Raw genomic sequence first — 23,598 nt, 5'->3', positions numbered from 1 at the left:
GGCTCCATGATCACTGCAGATGGTGACAGCAGTCACAAAATTAAAAGACGCCTGCTCCTTGGGAGAAAGGCGATGGCAAACCTAGACAGCATCTTAAAAAGCAGAGACATCACCTTGCCGACAAAGGTCTGTATAGTTAAAGCCATGGTTTTCCTAGTAGTGATGTATGGAAGTGAGAGCTGGACCATCAAGAAGGCTGATCGCCGAAGAATTGATGCTTTTGAATTATGGTGCTGGAGAAGACTCTTGAGAGTCCCATGGACTGCAAGAAGATCAAACGCATCCATTCTGAAGGAAATCAGCCCTGAGTGCTCACTGGAAGGACAGATCGTGAAGCTGAGGCTCCAATACTTTGGCCACCTCATGAGAAGAGAAGACTCCCCGGAAAAGACCCTGATGTTGGGAAAGATGGAGGGCAGAAGAAGAAGGGGACGACAGAGGACGAGATGGTTGGACAGTGTTCTCGAAGCCACAAACATGAGTCTGACCAAACTGCGGGAGGCAGTGGAAGACAGGAGAGCCTGGCGTGCTCTGGTCCAGGGGGTCACAAAGAGTCGGACACGACTAAACGACTAAACGACAACATATATAATAAATGTTCATAAATGTAGCAAGCAAACACGTACACAAAGATATAAACCACATGTTTGAAGCAGCACAGGAAAACAGCCCTGGGACCATTTTGACTCCCAAACTGACCAAATGATTTCTCTGCAAGGTCAAGGAAAGGTCAAGGAAAATGGAAAAGCCTCCCCATTGTCTTTTCATTCACAAATCCTGTCTTAAGGGTATGCCTGTGTATGAATAGGGTGAGCCTGTGACCTGGACTCCGGAACTAAGTTATTTGTCATTACAAAAGACTGGCCAGGCTCCCCAGGTAATCCAGTCAAGTGACCGTTAACAGGTAACTTGCCAGACAGGAGATAAACCACGCACTCGGATTTCTGTTGTAGACCGCCCTTTCTGTGATGTAGTTATGATGTATCTGGTCTTGGACTCCAGGGCAGGCAATTTAAAATGTCTATATAAGGGCGGGCATACCTTGGTTCAGGGTCCTCCTCCTGCGTGTAAAGAGGACACCCTGTTCCAACAGTTCAGTAAAGATCAGGCTTATTAGCTGCTTTGCTTCTCCATATTCTCTGGTTGGCTTCTGTTATTTTCTCCAACCGATGGAAAACATGCAAAGGACTCTATAAGGGCTCTTGTGTCCCCCATAAGGGAATAAGGGCAGATTTTCGTTTATTACAACTGCAACCCGGCCCAGTGGTCCAGGCAGTGGTGTTTATAAAATTTCAAACAAAGCATTTAAATTTTCACCAATCATACACATCATCACCTCATTTCATGTTTAATACACATGCGCAATAAGCACTGGCAATTTCTGCTGATTAAGTTCTGATTCCCACCGTGTTCAGTTACATTGTGTTAGTGTGCACATTGGGAAACTGTGCTATGTGTAGCTATTTGCACCATGTAGCAACTGATGTTCTGGCTTTGAGCTGTATCTTTGTGGTTCTGCCCCAAGGTGGGGAGGGCGGCAACTAGCAAAATCATGTTTCGTAAAGTAACAGGCTACCATAACTTCGCTATTAGAAGCACTCTCAAGGATTTACAGGGGTACACATCATCACATTTATTGTGGCCATTTGGGCCACTGCCACAACGTGAATAAAGCCCTATAGATGAAGCCGTGAGAAGATGCAACTTCAGGCCTCTTCTGCAAAAAATTTTTAAAAATCATCATCATGCCACCTGAAACAGCCATGGCTTCCCTCAACGAATGCCAGGAACTGTAGTTTGAGAGACAGTGTGGTGTAGTGGTTAGAGTGTTGGACTAGGATCAGGGTTCAAATCCTCCACTGAGCCAAGTTGAAACTCACTGGGTGACCTGCAGGGGGCAGTCACTGGTTCTCAGCACAACCTACCTCTCAGGGTTGTTGTGAGGATTAAATGAGTAGAGAGCCTCGGGCACCACCTTGAGGCCCTGGGCGGTAAAGGTGGAATGTATTTTTTTTAAATATCGTTTCTATTAGATTTTACACATACAGTGGTACCTCGGGTTATAGACGCTTCAGGTTACAGATGCTTCAGGTTACAGACTCCGCTAACCCAGAAATAGTACCTCGGGTTAAGAATTTTGCTTCAGGATGAGGACAGAAATTGTGGCGCGGCGGCAGCAGGAGGCCCCATTAGCTAAAGTAGTACCTCAGGTTAAGAAGAGATTCAGGTTAAGAATGGACCTCCAGGACGAATTAAGTTCTTAACCCGAGGTACCACTGGATAAATTTATAACAAAACCAAATACATATCCATACAAATATTTCTCTGAATCTTGAGATTTCACCCCATCCCCTCCGTGGGTCCTGTTGGCAACGTTTTCAACTGCACATGATTTCATAATCTATATTTTAAATCTATCCATATTGTCCATAGTATTTGTTACATTACAAGTGAGATTAAAATCCTGTAATGTTTTCATCCTTGAGGCCCATGGACTGCAAGAAGATCAAACCTCTCCATTCTGAAGGAAATCAGCCCTGAGTGCTCACTGGAAGGACAGATCCTGAAGCTGAGGCTCCAGTACTTTGGCCACCTCATGAGAAGAGAAGACTCCCAACAGATTAAAAACACAATAAAACATCAAACATTAAAAACTTCCCTGAACAGCCTTCAGATGTCTTCTAAAAGTCAGACAGTTGTTTATTTCCTTGACATCTGATGGGAGGGCGTTCCACAGGGCGGGAGCCACCACCGAGAAGGCCCTCTGCCTGCTTCTCTGTAACCTCACTTCTTGCAGAGAAGGAACCGCCAGAAGGCCCTCTCTGGACCTCAATGTCTGATGGGGGTGGAGACGCTCTTTCAGGTATACTGGACATTGCAGAGAGAGAGAGAGAGAGAGAGAGAGAGAGAGAGAGAGAGAGATGAGTAGTGCCTTCCTAAAAGAGAAGATTTCCATTCATAACCCCCGTTTGGAGGGTAGAGAGTTAATAGTCATAGCAAGAGTCCACCAGGCTCTTCTCGTGTTCTTATAAACAACGAATATAGTATATAGTAAATAAACGGCTGCTTTCCTTGGTTGTCGGCCGCAGCTGAAGCAAGAGGAGAAGGTCAAGGAGGCAAAAACACAAAGCGCAGATAATTACAGGCTCGTATCCTGTCCCCAGAAAGGGCAAACAAGCAGAGCACAGTCCCCCTTCAGACCTTCTTATCTGGACCACGCAAATATTCATGCGAGGCTGCCTTGATTTCTACGCTGCCAAAGCAAAGACGGCTGCAACACAGACCCAGCTTTGTTCGCTGAGAAAGAGGTCTCTGCAGAAAGCGGCGACGTGTAGTGGATTTTAGCAGTTTGAGCACATCCGGGAAGGCAGGGTTCTTGCTTTCAGAGGAAGCGCCCCAAGCTCAGTTGGCAGGACACCTGCTTTGCATGCAGAAGGTCCCTGGGGTTCAATCCCCAACGGCACCTTCTTCAACACAAATCCTCAACGTCAACTTCGTTGGACTGGTCGTGTGGTTCGGATGCCTGATTATCGTCTTCCAAAGCAACTACTCTATATTAAGACGCTGAAATATACTCAGAGTCGAGAGTGGATTTCATGCTCTTTATTCAGCTCATAGTGGTGAGGAGGAATGAAAGTCCCCTCAAAGTATCTGCTCTATATACATTATTTACACAATGGGCCCCACGTGATTGGCTAATTCCGGAATTCTCCTGTAGGCCAATCAGGTTGTGGGTTCACTTCCATCTGGAGCCGGATTGGGTGGGTCCTGCAGACCAATCATACTGCTGCATTGTTGTAGGACCAATCAGACTGCTGCATTCTGAATTCTATTGTTCTAGGACCAATCAGACTGCTGCATTTTGGATCCTATTGTTCTAGGACCAATCAGACTGCTGCATTTTGGATCCTATTCAACTCAGTACATAACAGACGCTCTCAAGGCAAATCTTAAAAAATGCAGTTTGAGCACAGAAAATGGGGAAACATGCCATTCACATTCTTCCTGATTTGAACCTAGAAGAGGAGGAGGAGGAGGAGGAGGAGTTTGCATTTGATATCCCGCTTTATCACTAACCTAAGGAGTCTCAAAGCGGCTAACATTCTCCTTTCCCTTCCTCCCCCACAACAACCACTCTGTGAGGTGAGTGGGGCTGAGAGACTTCAGAGAAGTGTGACTGGCCCAAGGTCACCCAGCAGCTGCATGTGGAGGAGCAGGGAAGCCAACCCGGTTCCCCAGATTACGAGACTACCGCTCTTAACCACTACACCACACCTAATCAGGAACTCATCATACTCTTTAGCTCTAAATAATTTAATTAGACAGCACCTATATGATATCGAGCGGCAGAATAATTTGGCCACGGTAAGGAAATTTTGTCCATGGTATGATTATTTTCCACCTAGTCATTTTGATACATTGCCGCCCTATTTGCAAAATTTAAGAATTCCAAAATACCGACGCGCTTTCACTTGCGCAAGATTAAAGTTGCTGCGTAAATATATTTCGGTTTCAAAAAATTCCGCGGGGAAAACAGTTACGTCCCATGTGGAGATGGCAGTAGTGAAGTCAGTGGCTTGTGCTTCTAGCTTGCACTCTTTATAAAATTTTGAGGAGTGAGGTTATTACCCCTCTATTACTATCCATGCCGGATTGCTCAACTGTTGCTGCTGTGTCCTTTCTCCTAGCAGATAAAAAAAAATAGCAGGGGAAATTAGAATAAAGTTATTGATTATTGATGCAAACCTCCAGAATGTGTATTTTGTATAGTTAAGTTTTTACCTCTATCTTCAGTACATTGTATTTTATTTTATTGCTATGGCTAGTGGCTGATTGGTTCAAAATTGGGAAAGGAGTACGACAAGGCTGTATATTGTCTCCCTGCTTATTTAACTTATATGCAGAATTCATCACACGGAAGGCTGGACTGGATGAATCCCAAGCCGGAATTAAGATTGCCAGAAGAAATATCAACAACCTCAGATATGCAGAAGACACAACCTTGATGGCAGAAAGGGAGGAGGAATTAAAGAACCTTTTAATGAGGGTGAAAGAGGAGAGCGCAAAATATGGTCTGAAGCTCAACATCAAAAAAACTAAGATCATGGCCACTGGGCCCATCACCTCCTGGCAAATAGAAGGGGAAGGAATGAGGGCAGTGAGAGATTTTGCTTTCTTGGGCTCCATTATCACTGCAGATGGTGACAGCAGTCACAAAATTAAAAGATATCTGCTTTTTGGGAGAAAAGCGATGACAAACCTAGACAGCATCTTAAAAAGCAGAGACATCATCTTGCCAACAAAGGTCCGTCTAGTTAAAGCTCTGGTTTTCCCAGTAGTGATGTATGGAAGCGAGAGCTGGACCCTAAAGAAGGCTGATCGCCAAAGAATGGATGCTTTTGAATTATGGTGCTGGAGGAGACTCTTGAGAGTCCTATGGACTGCAAGAAGATCAAACCAATCCATTCTTAAGGGAATCAGCCCTGAGTGCTCACTGGAAGGACAGACCCTGAAGCTGAGCTCCAATACTTTGGCCACCTCATGAGAAGAGAAGACTCCCTGGAAAAGACCCTGATGTTGGGAAAGATGGAGGGCACAAGGAGAAGGGGACGACAGAGGACGAGATGGTTGGACAGTGTTCTCGAAGCTACAAACATGAGTCTGACCAAACTGCGGGAGGCAGTGGAAGACAGGAGTGCTCTGGTCCATGGGGTCACGAAGAGTCAGACATGACTAAACGGCTAAACAACAAAAGTGACTGATGCAAATAAAGATTCTTCTGATTCTGATTCACTTTAGCTCTAATGATCACGGACTGTAACTTTTGCATCTCATTGCCATTCAACTCCCACCATGTGATTCTTTCCTCCACCCTTGGAATAAAGGCCAGCCATGATTTAACTTCCTCCTGCATCTGACCTAAGTGGACTCAAGTTCATGAAACTTATTATGCTGCCACCAATGTGTTCAGCTTTGAGATGGCACAAGACTCTTAGCTGTTTTCTCCACAAGGAGATGACACAGCTGCCCTTCTGGAAATTCCTAGAGCAACATCTGTCCTCCAGGCCGGACGTCCTATCATCGCCTTTTCTGTTTCTGCCAACGTTTCAGTTTGTAACTTGTTCTGCTTTTTAAGCAACCTGCTTTTCCGCTTCCTCTTAAATCATGCGAACATTCAGCGGATGCTGACTCTTGAATATATATATGTGGCATGTCTTTTATTATTATTATTCCTTCTTGGAAACAACCTCATCTGGCAAAGCGCCCTTGCGTCACAACGGCCAGGCTGCCTATCTGCCCAGACCATCTGCAGCAGAAAGGTTCCCTTCCGCAGAAATGACGAGGGGTCATAATTCTTCCTGTTGCATCACACATGCCCACCTGCCTCTTGGCTCCAGAGGCGGCAGGTTCACTGGAAAAAAACCTTGTACAGTGTTACCTCAGGTTACATACGCTTCAGGTTACATACGCTTCAGGTTACAGACTCCGCTAACCCAGAAATAGTGCTTCAGGTTAAGAACTTTGCTTCAGGATGAGAACAGAAATCGTGCTCCGGCGGCGCGGCGGCAGCAGGAGGCCCCATTAGCTAAAGTGGTGCTTCAGGTTAAGAACAGTTTCAGGTTAAGAGCAGACCTCCAGAATGAATGAAGTACTTAACCTGAGGTACTACTGTACTAATGCATACTCGATTAGGATTTTAGGAGGAATAAGGGATAGACGCGTGGGCCTTGCCACCCCTCTAACCTCCAGTTTCTTCCCTGAATCTCCCAGTACATAGGAACACAGGAAGCTGCGCTTAGGGTCAGGAGCGAGCCAGCAATAAATCACACTGAGCCATGGGAGTTAATTCTTCATTAGCCAAAATGGTCTGAGCAGAAATGAGCACAGCAACTCATCTCCAGAAAGTCTTGCCCCCATGAAGCATGAAGGTTTACACCGCCACACAGCTGCCCAAGTCCCCCCTACTTTCCAGGGCTTTCCCCAAGCAATCAGAGACTGCGTCTGCATGCAGCTAACTCAGTTCTGAATTTATGTACAGTGGTACCTTGGGTTACAGACGCTTCAGGTTGCAGATGCTTCAGGTTACAGATTCTGCTAACCCAGAAATAGTACCTCAGGTTAAGAACTTTGCTTCAGGATGAGAACAGAAATCACGCGGCAGCAGCGGGAGGCCCCATTAGCTAAAGTGGTACCTCAGGTTAAGAACAGTTTCAGGTTAAGAACGGACCTCCAGAATTAATTAAGTTCCTCTCCAGCATTTCGGTGAGGTTCCTGGGCATATTAGCGTTAGACATGGAGACAAATAGAAGAAACCTGTTTGCCGTGCTTCTGAACTCCCACTCAGCTGTCCTCAAAGGGAGCAGTGCTCCCTGCTTTCCAGTCCATGGGTTAACCCAGGCGAAGGCTAAATGCAGCCGCTTCATTAAAGTGTAAAGAGCGGAACAAATGCAGACTAAATCGCTCCTTGTTCTTTCTGTCTTCTTCCTTTCCTATGTTTACACACCCGTCACTTCAATAATTTAGTGGTGCATTAAAATTAAAAAGAGAGAGAGAAAGGAAACAACCTATTTGGAGTGCAATGCTGCTGGGAAAGCAAATCTCTTGTTTGCAAAAAGACAACAACATTCCCCCTGTTAGTACCTGGATCCTTCCCCCAGCTTTCTGGAGATCAACAACACCGTCATTTTATTTGCAAGCCGCCTTTCCATTCTTAAAACTATTGGTGGCGAGGGGGAAAAATAGGCCTAAAAGGAGAATTCCTGGATGCTAGGATCCAAGTTTTTGGTGAGAGAACCCCGAAGAGATGTAGAATCGCAAAATATGCAACAAAATAAAGCATGGAAATACAGGCTGTTAGACTTTTAAGATATGACCAAGTACCTTCCAAAGTTCCCCTCCCACAGAAAAAGACCACACATTTGCTAAGTTAAAAACTGATTTACTTACAAACACTTCAAAGGTCAGGTTCATGTGCTTTTCCGCACATCAGTCAGAGAACACAGGCTGTAAAACGTGGCCTAGTTTCCTAAGTTATTGGTACAGGAACTCAAGAGTGGCTTGTGAAAGTCATGCAGTCTGAGCTGCAACAACCAGCTCAAAGCCTCTTCACCTTCTGAAATTCTCTGGCTGTGATGGCCTGGGAATCCGATTCAGAGAGTGAATCGGAGGAATCCCAGCCTGCACAGGAGTCCCCGCCTCCGGGGCCGGCTGAACTGGGGAAGGGCCTTGATTCTGAGGAGCCTGCACCTGTGCCGGATCCTCAGGAGCAGGCACCAGGTGAATCCATTCTGGCTCCAGAGGTAGTTGAGGACTCAGTGCCTACAGGTGAGTCTCCCCCGGGGCCCAGTAACCCTTCAGCCTCTCCTGAACTGCAGAGGCTTAGGGCAGAGAGGTGAAGGGAACTGGTGTCTCCCAGGAGGAGTGCTCGCCTTAAGGCCAGGAGAGGCGGGGCTCCTGGGGGCCGGGGCCGGCCCTGGCCTCAGAGAAGATAAAGGCCAGTCAGCCCGGTCCCAGGTTGCGGGAGCAACGTCGTCATTGAAGAGCTGTTTCGGCCAGCATCCAGTCCTGTTCCTCCAGTGTTCCTGTTCCCCGCCCGGCTTCCTGCTTCTGACCTTCCAGCGTTCCTGTTCCCCGCCCGGCTTCCCGCTTCTGATCTTCGAGTGTTCTTGTCCCCGCCCGGCTCCCTGCTTCGGACCTCGCCTCGCACCTTGTGAACTATTTCCAGGCTAGTGACTCAGGACTGAACTTTGACTACGGGAACAGTAACCTTCCCCCCGGGACCAGCACACTGGCAGACTGAAAGTATAACCATAGACTTTTTATCTTCCTCTCAAGGTGAGGGGGTATGTGACCTAGCCAAGCCTGGCAGGACAGCTTACTCTGTGGCATTAACCCCTTCATGCATTAATTAGACTTAAGCATGTTGGTTAGATGAGGCTGGTTATACCACAAAAACCATGTGAAAGCAGCTTATGCAAATAAATTACACCATTACAAAAGCAGCCATAAAAAATGAGTAAAACACAGCAAAAAGTCCACAAAATTGAACAATTTCCACATAAATCATAATAAGATGTAAAAATAAATATTCCCAAAAAAATGATTTTTGTATACTACTTAGATATTTTTAATAGTAAGTCGCTCAGAAATGCAGACACAGAGTTATCTGCTGCCCAATTAATTGGAGATGCCTTTCAAAACATATATATTTTGAAATTGATCAGTTTTAATTTTAAAATCAACCAGTTAATTGATTACACATTGCAGCACTGGTGGGTTTTTTTTGTTTTTTTTAAAGAAAACCCGTGATTTAATTGGGGATCCAGCCTCAAATTTATAAAGTGCTTTCTATTGATCCTGCAAGTGCTCACTAATTTTTGGTCTCCTGTAATGGACGGCATTTGAGTAAAGAAAATCCTTTTAAATAAACAGCCAACTTTGCATTTGGTAATGCAAAAGTAATTCTTGGGAGGCAGCAATTTAGCATTTCGGACCACAGGCATTAATCACCCGGTGTTTTAGCACGCCTGTTTTCTTTTGGTTTATAACCCTCTTCGTTGTTCCAGCCCTTCTGGGGTTTGTAAAAGCTCCAGAAATAGCTCTGAGGACGGACTCTGAAGCCTTCCACAGCTTGCGGGTACAAGGTGAGTTCTTGCCCTTCCGAGGTCTTTTGTCCTCAAGACTTTGAGCATTAAAAAAAGAGAAGTTCTTCTCTAGCAAAATAGCAGCAGTCAAATAATTTGGGTTTTGCTGGCTGTTCTTAGGGTGGATTTTTCCATTTTTCATAGAGGTGTTTGGAAATAGCTTTGTGTATGCAGCACTAGAAAAGCAATGACAAACCTAGACAGCATCTTAAAAAGCAGAGACATCACCTTGCCAACAAAGGTCCATATAGTAAAAGTTCTGGTTTTCCCAGTAGTGATGTATGGAAGTGAGAGCTGGACCATCAAGAAGGCTGATCGCCGAAGAATGGATGCTTTTGAATTATGGTGCTGGAGGAGACTCTGGAGAGTCCCATGGACTGCAAGAAGAACAAACCTCTCCATTCTGAAGGAAATCAGCCCTGAGTGCTCCCTGGAAGGACAGATCCTGAAGCTGAGGCTCCAAGACTTTGGCCACCTCATGAGAAGAGAAGACTCCCTGGAGAAGACACTGATGTTGGGAAAGATGGAGGGCACAAGGAGAAGGGGATGACAGAGGACGAGATGGTGGGACAGTGTTCTCGAAGCTACCAGCATGAGTCTGACCAAACTGCGGGAGGCAGTGGAAGACAGGAGTGCCAGGCGTGCTCTGGTCCATGGGGTCACGAAGAGGCGGACACGACTAAATGACTAAACAACAACAATGCAGGACTAGCGTGACGCCACAAACAGATTATTCAGCATTGCAGCACCTAAGCACTTCTGTGGGGAGGTGTGCCATTTAGGGGCTGCCACAGACAAGGCCCTCTCCTGCTGCCCCAAAGCAGACTGAAGCTTCTGAGTGTAATGGAGCTACTAAAAGGGCTCTCTCGGCTGATTTTTAAGGCGTTTTTTTAAAAATAAAATAAATTTTATTTGATTTTACAAGCATAGAGTTATAACAATACCAAGTAAATATTCACATTAAGATAGATTTCTCTGAATCTCCATACTTCCTACCATCCCCTCCATTGGACTTACGGTGGTACCTCGGGTTACATACGCTTCAGGTTACATACTGTTCAGATTACAGACTCCGCTAACCCAGAAATAGTGCTTCAGGTTAAGAACTTTGCTTCAGGATGAGAACAGAAATCGTGCTCCGGCAGCACGGCAGCAGCAGGAGGCCCCATTAGCTAAAGTGGTGCTTCAGGTTAAGAACGGACCTCCGGAACGAATTAAGTTCTTACCCCGAGGTACCACTGTATTGTCAACATTTTCAACTGCATATTATTTCATAATCCATTTTTTAATATCTCCCCATAATGTCCATGATATTTGCTACGTTACAAGTGTCATTAAAATCCTGCTAAGGTGTTCACCTGCTGACAGTGGTCTCCTAAATAAATTATAAATTTCTCCCATTCTTTCTCAAAGTCTTTGTCTTCTCGGCTCCTAAACTTTCCGGTCAGTTTTACCAATTTGGCCTAGTCCTTGAGCTTGGTTTGCCATTCCTCTCTGGTAGCAACTCTTTGTTCTCTGCAAACAACAAGAAGACACAAAACAAAAAAAGTACAAATAAAACATGATTACGTACGAAAACTTATACAAAACAAATTGTCCATTACACACACACACACACATTTTAGTTCTTTTCTTCCAATTGACTTCCTTCATCCTCAACACGGTTCTTTTATCATTTTTGGTAAACTGTTTCCTTTTTAGTTCATCATTACCTTTTTCTTTCTGTTTTTAACTTAAGTGCCATAAATTATTTTGCTGAAGTTAATGGAAACAAGTCCAAGTATTAATTTGAGGGCACTGCTTTTTAAGAGAGTCTCTGTATTTTACCCATTCTTTTTGGAATGGTTTTGCTTGGTTTGACCCCTGATTGCCTCTGTCAATCTGGCCAATTCAATATAATCAAATAATTTGTCTTGCCATTCTTTTTTTTGTCAGGATTATTCCCCCCCCCCCCCAATTCTTGGCAATTAAGTGTTCTCGCAGCTCCCATGGCGTAAAGGAATATTTTCTTATTTTCTCCGGCAATATCTCATCTGACAGATCGATTCGGTACTTTGATTAGGGATCACTGGTGTTTCTTGAAAGGTGACCAGTTTTGCTTTCAAGAGCGGCAAATTAAAATGGAAAGGTTTGCAGGGATGGTGAGTTAAATCCTTCAGTGAAGCAAATTTTTATTTGAACAGAATGTCTAGTTCGTACAAGAGAACAGGCCTTTTCTGTGGTGGCTCCCTGCGCCAGGTAAAAACATTCATCTTTGCCCAGGCCTATGACTATTAAATAATCTATGGCCTTTAAAGGGTGGGGGAATGGGCAGCTATTATGATGACTATTTTATTGTTAGGCTGTCAGTCTGTATAGTTTTTACTATGTTTTTATTATATTTTTATCATTGATGTTTTGTAATGTGTTTCTAATGTGTAGCACCCTGCTTGTGGTTAACGCTTAGCTGGAATGAAATATTCAACGCAGCAATAGAGAAATTAAAATAATAATTTATTTGTCAGACAAATAAATGAGAGGCACAGTGGTATATGGTTACCAAGCTCTGGCCTGGCCTCCTGCCATTATGGCCAGCACTTATATTCCCTTAATCCAGCCCCCTTTGCTCCTCCTGTGGCTGCATCTGTCCAATCAGCCTGGTTGAAATTCCTATTGGCTGCCTGCTATATCCAATCACAAAAGATACACCCATATCCTCCTGTCCTTATAAGGGAGACAAAGAGCTATATATTGTTACATCTATAAATGACAAATAAGTAATAATATATCTTACATGGAATCTTAATTACCAGCTCACCTCTTGCCCTCTTCGCCCTATTGCCTTCTAAAACAAATGGTTAATCTTAAATTTTTATCTTAAACATATGTCAAGGATCTTGAGTTTCACATCAACATTGAAAGATCTCCTTCATTGAAGGTTTCTAAACAAATGTCTGACAACTATATATCAGAAGTGCCCAGATGGCGTCTTCTTGTCTGGCAGGGGGGCTAGGCTGGTGGCTGACTTAATTTCAGGATAAATACAACTCTTACAACTATATGAAATAAGAATCTAGCATTTCTTAAATCCTTTGCATAATTACATTTAAGCCAATATATTTAAGCTAATATATTTCATACATTATCATAGGTAACCTTTTAAAAGAATAAAGCTTCTCAAAGTAGAAAGGAAGGAACTCAGTAAAAAACAGCTTTTAAAAGAAACCTCTTCAGTTCACCCCCCCCTTTCACCCTCCTTTCCAGCCTCAAAATAAAATAGGAAGAAGCTTCTTCTTCCCCAGCCAAGCCAGTTGCCTTTCCCAACATTTATTGCTCTTTTTAACTCTCTCAGTTTAAGAAAGAAACTGCTTTTAAAAAAGACTTCCCAGAAATGCTCTTTTTCTGCCAGCTAGATGCTTCTCCATTGCTCTTGGCCTTTTTAACCTTAGGAAGAAGATCTGGCTCATTTTACTGGGAGGCACATTGGTATTATTTTACTATTTACTCATTCCTAATTATGTTTATCTCTGCTTTTTTATCTTCTGTAACATGTAAGGTCAATGTCTTCGCTCTTAGTCTGTAATTCCAGCTTTTACGACTTTGAGAATTGTTTTCTGCTATAAATCAAGGGGGGGCCCCTTGTCTTAGGAGAATGGCCAAGGTTTTCTCTGCCTGGCATGAAACATTTGTGAATTCAAGCCCATTTTAGACTTTATGAACCTGATCAAGATATAAGCCAATATAAGTCTTGATTAAAATGCAGTCTACATTCAGATGCCACATTCCCCCCTTTCAAGCTCAAGGACCTTCATCCCAAGTGTCCTTGATAGCTTGACCTTCATCATATTCCTGAGGTAAAGCTCTGTATAGGGCCATGATATGAGGTAGAGTTTCATTTGAAACCATCTTGCTAATTGTACTTCTAAAACATGAAATGATACATGGCATCATACATAAAACCATTACCACTACTGTCAAGAAAAACAAGCAAGACAATAGTATCCCTTTGAGTCCTGTGACATTAGGTAACCAATTGGTGAGCCATCCCATATCCCATCCTTCCCATGTTTGTACTGGGACATGTGCTATATTCTCCATCTTTGTAGCCAACACACGGATTGCCTCACCATTATCAGAAATGTTAAAGCAACAGGCATTCCCTGTCAAGTTCAAGACTCCACATAGGCCTCCCTGCCTGGCAAGTACATAATCCATTCCCATTTTCAGCTGCAAAATGGCGGCTCTACTTTCATCCAACTGTTGTGCAATAAGTCTCAAACTCTGGGCCGTTGCATTGGTTACCAGTTCCACTACTGCTTGCAATCGAATTATTCTGTTTAGATTATAAATAGGATCCCGTGCCCCTTGTATGAGCTCACCAGGATTCCAGGAGGCAGGATCATAATAGGCTATAATGCGCTCTGGCGGCCAATCATCAGTACCGCTCCAACTTTGGGTACTTCCTCCTGCTATACGAGAAATATCAGCATTCCTTCGTGTTCGCTTGGCCGAACTAGTGGGCATAATCCACATTGGTGGTAATACCCATCCCAGGAAACAAGTCCCACTCCATTTGGAAGGGAGTTTCTTGTATGCCCATTCTCCACATATCCACCACAACCATCGGGTCTGAGGTTTTTGGTACGTGGAGTACAGAAGGCGAAATATCAAAAGAGGTAGAGAGTTCACAGTGCAGTATGTTAGATTGCCTTTTTCTGTCACAGTTATGTTCCATACCACTTTCCATGCATGAATAAAAGGAGGTGCACAGGGCAAGGTATTCCGAGTTCGATAGGTAGTACCGTGTGCCCAGGTATGACTATTCTTAAAATAATCCCAAGTATAGTGACAATGAGAAGAGCCTATCATGGTAGAATCAGCTGCATCTGATGATTTATGTACACAGAATTCCCCTTGTACAGGTATAACTCGTAATGGTTTAGTTGAGTTCCATCCGGGGAAATTCTGTATTTCTGTTTGGTGTGGCATTTCGCTTATCATACCAATGGCATCTAATGGTATCGGTAATAAGGGCATACCTCCCTCTGAATCATCTGGCCCAAGAGAGCAAACAAGGCAATTGGTCCTATTTGCAACATTGGCTACCATTTCAGCTAAACCTACCCACATATTGTGGTCATGGCTGAATCCATATTTAGCAAATTTGGTCAGATTCAAGGACCCTTCCCCTTCCCAAGGGATCAGGATTAATAATAAAATCATGTTGATGTCTAGCATATGCATTCCTTCCACAAAAGATTACCTTATTGTGATAGCAAATAAATATTAGTCCCAATATAATTCCCCCAGTGACAGAAATGGGGAACCACCAAGACCAAAACATATATCCCGAGGATCCCCAATGAGTAATATCTCTGATAATTGTTCCACAAAGGGGGGGGCAGTCAATCAATTGTATAAGAGAATCTTCCCTTTCACAATCGCTGGTTCAGATGCTCCTCAAGCTTCAGGCGTGCGCAGGTCAGCCAGCTTCCAGGTTGTGGCTGCAGCAGGCCGGTCGTCTAATGTTGCCCGTGACCTAGCCCGTTCCCGGTAGGGCTAGATACAGGGGTTTTTGGAGAGAGTCAGTTTTAAAGGATTAGAGGGGTCACCTTTGCACGTCCAACTGCCTTCAGACTTCTTCAAACGAGAGTGATGAATCCAGGGGGTCACCTCAGCTACCTTCACCGCTGTTGGAGTAGAGAGCAAGACGGTGTAAGGTCCACGCCACTTAGGTGCAAGTGGATCACGTTTCCACTCTTTCACCCATACGCTATCGCCAGCCTGGAACTGATGAATCGGCTCGGCAATGCTGCACGGCGTGCGCTCGAGGACCCACCTGTTAAGAGAAACAAAAACACGGGAGAGAGATTGCACTTGTCCCTGTGTCACATAGTCTCCTATTTGTTTAAGATCAGCTGGAATATCCTGAACAAAGGAGGGCGGTCTCCCATACAGGAGCTCAAAAGGTGACAACTTAAGTCTTTTTGTGGGTGCACACCGAACACGAAACAGTGTTATGGGTAACACATCTACCCATCCCAATCCCGTTTCCTGGGTTAATTTTGCCAATTGGGTTTTCAGAGTCCGATTCATTCTTTCAGTTTTCCCTGAACTCTGAGGCCTATATGCTGCATGCAGTCTCCATTTCACTTGTAGGACTCGACATACTTCTTGTACTACTTGATCAATGAACGCTGGCCCATTATCACTTCCAATGCATCTAGGTAATCCAAACCTCGGGATCAATTCAGTGAGGAGTCTCTTAGTTACCTCTCGTGCCTTTTCAGTTCGGGTGGGAAAAGCTTCAACCCATCCGGTAAGAGTGTCTACAAACACAAGGAGATACTTGAATCCCTTAGAAGGGACCAGCTCTGTGAAGTCCACAATTAGACTTTCCATGGGGACATATCCCACATGTTGGATTCCAGGAGGTTGTACCGGTCCCTGCCTGGGATTGTTTTTAGCACAAAGAACACATTTCTGTGAAATGCAAGTTGCTAATTGTGATAGGTTAATAATATACAACTTCCGACTGAGACTCTCTCTGGTTGCAGTACCGCCAAGGTGAGTAGATTCATGATAATTTCTTACAATTGTGCTTGCTAGATGATGAGGTACATAAATCCTATTGTCCGGCAGGATCATCCAACCGTCCTTCACAACTGCTCCTTCCTGTTCAGCCCACTTCCTCTCTTCTGGGGTATAGTGAGGTTTAACTTCTTCTGGAGCTACCTCTGGTATGAGGGCTGCTATAAATCCTCCCACAGGCTTTTGGGCTGCCTCTCGGGCTGCTTTGTCAGCCGCATGATTTCCTCTGGTTATTGGATCCCTTCCACGTCCATGACCTTTGCAATGCATTACAGCAATCTGTTCTGGAGCCCATACTGCTTCTAACAGGATTTCTACTTCAGGTCCATATTTCAAGGCCTTCCCGTGGGCTCCTATTAGACCTCTTTCTTTCCATAGAGCTCCATGTGCATGCAGGGTTAAGAAGGCATATTTAGAATCAGTATAGATGTTTGCCTTACATCCGGCTGCCAATTGCAGAGCTCTAGTTAAACCTATAAGTTCAGCTTTTTGTGCTGAGGTGCCAGCAGGCAAAGCTTCAGCTTCCACAACTTCCTCATTGGTGACCACAGCATACCCTGCTCGTCTGGCACCTTCATGCAGGTAACTGCTACCATCAGTATAATATACAACATCTGGATTTTTCAATGGTTCATCTTTCAGATCGGGTCTACTGGAATAAACTTCATCCATTACTTGGAGACAATCATGTGATTCCTCATCATCTACCTCTGGTAGGGGCAGCAAAGTCGCTGGATTGAGCATATTCACTACTCGTAGATGAATCCTGGGATTTTCACACAATAGGCCTTGGTATCTAGCCATCCTTGGGTTCGTTAGCCAATAACTACCCTTATATTCCATGAGTGTCAGAACAGCATGAGGTACATTCACATACATCGTCTGGCCGAAGGTAAATTTATCAGCTTCTTTGACAAGGCTTGCAGTGGCCGCTACTGCCCTTAGGCATGGAGGCCATCCTTTTGCTACTGAGTCCAATTGTTTTGACAAATAAGCTACTGGACGGTTCCAACTTCCTAATCTCTGGGTCAGGACTGCCGCTGCAATCCCATTCTGTTCATGTACATACAGCTGAAAGGGTTTTTCCGAATTAGGCAGTCCAAGGGCTGGGGCCTCCATAAGTCGTTGTTTGATAACTAAAAAGGCTTGTTGCTGCTCAGGTCCCCATACGAATGGGTCCTTTTCTGCACCTCGAGTGCTTTCATGTAAGGGCCTGGCCAGACTGCTGAAATCAGGTATCCATAGTCTACAAAACCCTGCTGTTCCCAGGAATCCTCTAAGTTGTTTCCTTGTGGTAGGTTCCTTGATAAGGCAAATAGCTTCTTTCCTCTCTGGTCTCAATGCTCGTTGTTGGTGTGAGATATCAAAGCCCAAATATTTGACCTTTTCTAAACATAACTGTGCCTTTTTCTGGGAAACTCGGTAGCCAGCTTGCCAGAGCAAGTGGAGCAGTTCCTCTGTCCCTTCTTTACAGGTATCAAAATCCTTTGCTGCTAGTATAAGGTCATCTACATATTGCAGAACCACCTTTTCTCCAGGTATTGAGGGGTAGCTTGTTAGATCCTTCGCCAAGGCAGTGCCAAATAAAGTTGGGGAATTTTTGAATCCCTGGGGCAATCTTGTCCAGGTTAGCTGGCCTTTTGTTCCTGTTAAAGGGTCTTCCCACTGGAAGGCAAATATAGGTTGGCTCTGTGGTGCCAGCCGGCAACAGAAGAATGCATCTTTCAAGTCCAATACAGTAAAAAATGTTGCTTCTGGTGGGATCAAACTCAGCAGGGTATATGGGTTTGGTACATTTGGGTGCAAGGTCTCGATAGCCTGGTTTACGAGCCTCAAGTCCTGTACTGGCCTGTATTCATCTGTCCCAGGTTTCCGAACAGGCAAAAGGGGTGTGTTCCATTCTGATTGGCAGGGCTTAAGCAGACCATATTTTAATAGGCGGTCCAAATGTTTCTGGATGCCCTCTGCTGCTCGCCGGGGTAAAGGATATTGCTTTACAGATACAGGGGTAGCCATAGGTTTTAAGGTTACTACAATTGGAGCTATATTCTTGGCCATTCCTGGTGGGCTATTTTCGGCCCATACTCCTGGTGGCACCTGTAGGGTTCGGAGGAGCTTGTTTAATTCTGTATCCAATGTGGGTTGGACTTGCAAGGCTGACATTAGGCGCCATGATTGTTCCTTAGGTACTGAGAGGGTAATTATTCCTGCTGCCTTTGATGGCAGTTTCATTTCTGGACCTCGAGGAGTGAATGTGATTTGGGCCTGCAGTTTGGACAGCATATCTCTACCTAAGAGAGGTATTGGACACTCAGGTATATACAAAAACTGATGGGTTAAACGATGTCCCCCAATCTGGCATTCCAAAGGTTGGAGGAAAGACCTCTTAGCTGACTGACCAGTGGCACTTTTAATGACTACACTTTTGGATGCCTTTTTCTGCAATAGTTCTGGGAGTACTGAGTATTCAGCCCCAGTATCAATCATAAAGTCTATTAAATGGCTCCCTAATTGAATCGTGACCGTGGGCTCCTGGAAGCCTAACTTTATGGAGTCCGGTCATTCCTAGTCTTGGGTAAAATCCTCCTCTGCCAGTCCAATGAAATTGTCTCTACTCTGTCCTTGTCCAGGTCTCTGATATCTTCCATTTCGGATCATTCCCCGTCCCCGTCCCTGGTTTCTTGGGCCGGAGCCTGGGCCTGGGCCTGGGCCTGGGCCTGGGCGTACTTCTTCCAACCTCAGGGGTTCAGGACACTCCCGCTTCCAATGACCCTCCTTCTTGCAATTCGCACATTGATTCCTTCCCAGTGGTGGATTCCTTCCCCGCCCTCTTCCTCCATTTAAGGGGCGGTAGTCTTGCTTCACTGCTGTGGCTAGCATTACCATCTTTTCCTTCTGCCACTTCTTCTCTTGCTTCTCAGCCTCATCCCTATTCCGATAAACTCGGCGTGCAATGGCCATAATTTGGCTCATCAGCATCCCTTCCCATCCTTCTGATTTCTGAATTTTCTTACGAATGTCAGAAGCGCACTGGGCCACAAATGTAGCAGTAATCATTCTGCTGTTTTCAGGGGCTTCAGGGTCAAAAGGAGTCCATATACGATAGGCTTCTTGCAGCCTCTCTAAAAAGTCTCCTGGACTCTCATTTGGTTTCTGTTCTACTTCTGAGACTTTAGACATATTAGTGGGCTTCTGGCATGCCCTGCGGATACCTTGCACAAGCGTCTGGCGGTAAGTGGTAAGTCTGGCCAGATGAATTGCATTGTTTGGATCCCAATTAGGATCTTCCAAGGGAAAGTTATCTTGGAGATGACGGTCAATATTAAAAATATTTCCCACTCTGGCCTGCTCACGCAAATATATCTGTGCCTTTTCAATTATGTCTCTTCTTTCCTCAGTGGTGAACAGAGTATTCAGAAGCTGGCGACAATCTGTCCAAGTAGGACTATGAGTATTTACTATTGAAGTCACCAAGTCCATCATAGCCTGAGGTTTTTCTGCGAAAGATGGGGTGTGTGTTTTCCAATTCATCAGATCCGTAGTTGTGAATGGAATGTACTGAAGGGTCGAAGTTCGAGGTGGCCTTGGTCCGGGTTGCCCGTTAACCAGCACAGGCTCCTCAAGTGCATCAAATACTCTTCTAAGAGGGGCTACTACGTGACCTTTTTCTTCACTTTGCTCTAGGGGCCTCAAATCATAGGGGATGGTATTTGTCCCAAGGCGTTCTTTTAGCAGCTTAATACGCCTGGCTGTATTGCTTGCTGACCGATTAAGGTCTCCCTGTAACTTCTGTAATAATTCTCTAGGACTTGGATGTACAGGGGTTTGGGGTAGGCAATCAGTTGTTCCACTAAAAGAGACTGTAGATGGAGTTCTACTGGGACTCACAGATGGAATAACCACTTCTGCTTGGGCTTCATTATAGGACTCCAATGCCTCCTGAAGATATTTATCATAATCTATCAAGGAGTCAAGTTCTGTGTCTCTACCCCCATTATTCGTTCCACTTTCTTGCCTTGGGGTTACAACTGGTGGAGGGTTTGGATTAGGCTCCCTTCGATGTGGAGCATAGGGTGGAGGTGGAAGCACCTCTTCCTCTGGTCCCTCAAAAATGGGTTTGAGTTTATTTGGCAAGATTCCTTTCCTAGCTTCGGCTTTTACAGCCAATAATTTGCATCGTTGGACTTTGCATTCCCTTATCCATGGAGGATTTTTATTTAATGTGCTCAGCCAGGAATCTATATATGAAAATTGTTCTGGGCACCCTCCAGTTTCTTTGGTGATGTTAGACCAAAGTTTGCTTACTAAATTTATATCAAAAGTTCCCTGAGATGGCCATCCAGTATTTTGTTTTGGCCACTCTAATTCACATAACGTTCTCAAGCGCTCTGGCGTCATTTTGACTCCATATGCCCCTGAGAAGGCTTTCTTAAAATTATTTAACATACATTCAAGAGGTGTATTTCCCCCCTTTGAACCCCCAACTCCCATTGTATGGCCCTGTGAAGTATCCACTCAGTCACTCACACACACGCTTCGTGGGTTTCCTTGCCCAGATGGAGTCGCCTCACTGGGAACCGAAGTACTACCCACTCCACACTCAGGTCAGCTACAGATTGCTCTGTACTTTCTCACACATACAATGCGCAAGATACTTCACCACACTCTACCTCCCATTCTTCCCTTTTCCCCCACCAGACCACCATCTGATATACCCAACCACCTAGCGTACTCAGTTCCCACTTACTGAGACGCAGAAGTTTGATCAAGACTTCTCTTCCTCCCAATTAATTGGAGGGCCAAAAATCCCTTTGTGCACTTACCCTTGGTTGGTTCCGTTTCCCCCCGGTCCGTCGCCGCCAGTGAGCAGGGTATCAGACAGACGAGACTTCTGCGTTCCCCCTGGAAAAAATTTACCAGTGCGCGCTGGGAAGCAGTTTAGAGATCCTCTCTCTTGTACCCTGCTCAGTAGAGCGAAGGGGCTGCGTTCCAGCAGACCACTTATCCGAGTCACGGGTGCACCATAAAATGTAGCACCCTGCTTGTGGTTAACGCTTAGCTGGAATGAAATATTCAACGCAGCAATAGAGAAATTAAAATAATAATTTATTTGTCAGACAAATAAATGAGAGGCACAGTGGTATATGGTTACCAAGCTCTGGCCTGGCCTCCTGCCATTATGGCCAGCACTTATATTCCCTTAATCCAGCCCCCTTTGCTCCTCCTGTGGCTGCATCTGTCCAATCAGCCTGGTTGAAATTCCTATTGGCTGCCTGCTATATCCAATCACAAAAGATACACCCATATCCTCCTGTCCTTATAAGGGAGACAAAGAGCTATATATTGTTACATCTATAAATGACAAATAAGTAATAATATATCTTACATGGAATCTTAATTACCAGCTCACCTCTTGCCCTCTTCGCCCTATTGCCTTCTAAAACAAATGGTTAATCTTAAATTTTTATCTTAAACATATGTCAAGGATCTTGAGTTTCACATCAACATTGAAAGATCTCCTTCATTGAAGGTTTCTAAACAAATGTCTGACAACTATATATCAGAAGTGCCCAGATGGCGTCTTCTTGTCTGGCAGGGGGGCTAGGCTGGTGGCTGACTTAATTTCAGGATAAATACAACTCTTACAACTATATGAAATAAGAATCTAGCATTTCTTAAATCCTTTGCATAATTACATTTAAGCCAATATATTTAAGCTAATATATTTCATACATTATCATAGGTAACCTTTTAAAAGAATAAAGCTTCTCAAAGTAGAAAGGAAGGAACTCAGTAAAAAACAGCTTTTAAAAGAAACCTCTTCAGTTCACCCCCCCCCCTTTCACCCTCCTTTCCAGCCTCAAAATAAAATAGGAAGAAGCTTCTTCTTCCCCAGCCAAGCCAGTTGCCTTTCCCAACATTTATTGCTCTTTTTAACTCTCTCAGTTTAAGAAAGAAACTGCTTTTAAAAAAGACTTCCCAGAAATGCTCTTTTTCTGCCAGCTAGATGCTTCTCCATTGCTCTTGGCCTTTTTAACCTTAGGAAGAAGATCTGGCTCATTTTACTGGGAGGCACATTGGTATTATTTTACTATTTACTCATTCCTAATTATGTTTATCTCTGCTTTTTTATCTTCTGTAACATGTAAGGTCAATGTCTTCGCTCTTAGTCTGTAATTCCAGCTTTTACGACTTTGAGAATTGTTTTCTGCTATAAATCAAGGGGGGGCCCCTTGTCTTAGGAGAATGGCCAAGGTTTTCTCTGCCTGGCATGAAACATTTGTGAATTCAAGCCCATTTTAGACTTTATGAACCTGATCAAGATATAAGCCAATATAAGTCTTGATTAAAATGCAGTCTACATTCAGATGCCACAATGTTGTACACTGCCCTGGGATCTTTTGCTTAAAGGGCGGCATATAAATTGAATGAATGTAAATATAAAGAAAAAAAGGGAACATTCTATGACATGTAGTGGGAATGTGAAAAGGTGAAATGCTTCTGGGAGATGATATGTAATGAGTTGAAAAAAATGTTGAAATATACATTTATAAAGAAACCAGAAGCATTTTTACTGGGCATTGAGGGGAGTGACATAAATAGAAAGGAATGTAAGCTCTTTTTATATGCAATAACAGCAGCAAGAATATTACTGGCCCAAAAATGGAAACAAGAAGAGTTACGGACGATTGAAGAATGGAGGATGAAGTTAATGGACTATGCAGAATTAGATAAACTAACAGGAAGGATTCAAAACCGGTGAGACCAGAAATTCACGGAAGATTGGAGTAAATTTATGGACTATTTGAAAAGTAATTGTGAAGAACAGACGACATTTGTAGGGTTGCAAGAAGTTTTGTGAGGAGTATTATTAGAAGTATTGTAAAAATGGACAAGGGGGAGGATGATTTGTTAAGAGATGTAAAGGCAATATAAAGTTAAGAAATGCATAAGAAGTGGTTAAAACGGTGGATCGTCAGAGGTGCTGATGGAAGTCTAAAAAGATTGTATAAGTGATAAGTTTTGTGGTACATTTTATATGTTAAAATTAATAAAAAATATAAAAAATTGAATGAATGAATTATAGTTTTAATAATTATTTTAACTGTGCAACGCGTTTTGTTTTATGTCTCTTGCTTTGCAATGGCTGTGCAATCAAACATAAGAACAGAATTTTAGGGGATTGTAGCAAGCGTCTGTAAGGAAAGAACCCCCCTTTTTATTAATAAAGCAGACCCTTGTGAAAGTAAACTTCAGCCAGGCATCTTCAAATGGCAACTTTGCTTCTGTTCACCAAATAAAACATTTTCCCGCTTTTGCGAAAATTCAATACGCTTGATGCCTCAGAATTAAATTAATCCTCGGGCTCAGAACAATTATTTAA

The 23,598-nt window shown here is 44.0% G+C and overlaps 1 long non-coding RNA gene across 1 annotated transcript; it reads right to left on the bottom strand.

Moving 5' to 3' along the window:
• Positions 1-12,116: 12,116 nt before the first annotated feature.
• On the bottom strand, positions 12,117-22,553 carry LOC144327453 (uncharacterized). The gene is made up of 2 exons (XR_013392499.1): positions 21,038-22,553; positions 12,117-15,462 (listed from the first exon to the last, which is right to left on the bottom strand). It is a non-coding gene; the product is annotated as an uncharacterized LOC144327453 (long non-coding RNA).
• Positions 22,554-23,598: the final 1,045 nt, after the last annotated feature.

The sequence above is a fragment of the Podarcis muralis genome, chromosome 4 (assembly GCF_964188315.1).
Source record: "Podarcis muralis chromosome 4, rPodMur119.hap1.1, whole genome shotgun sequence".
Taxonomy (NCBI): domain Eukaryota; kingdom Metazoa; phylum Chordata; class Lepidosauria; order Squamata; family Lacertidae; genus Podarcis; species Podarcis muralis.
Note: the sequence above shows the minus strand (reverse complement) of the source record. Positions and strands in the feature narration are given on the sequence as shown.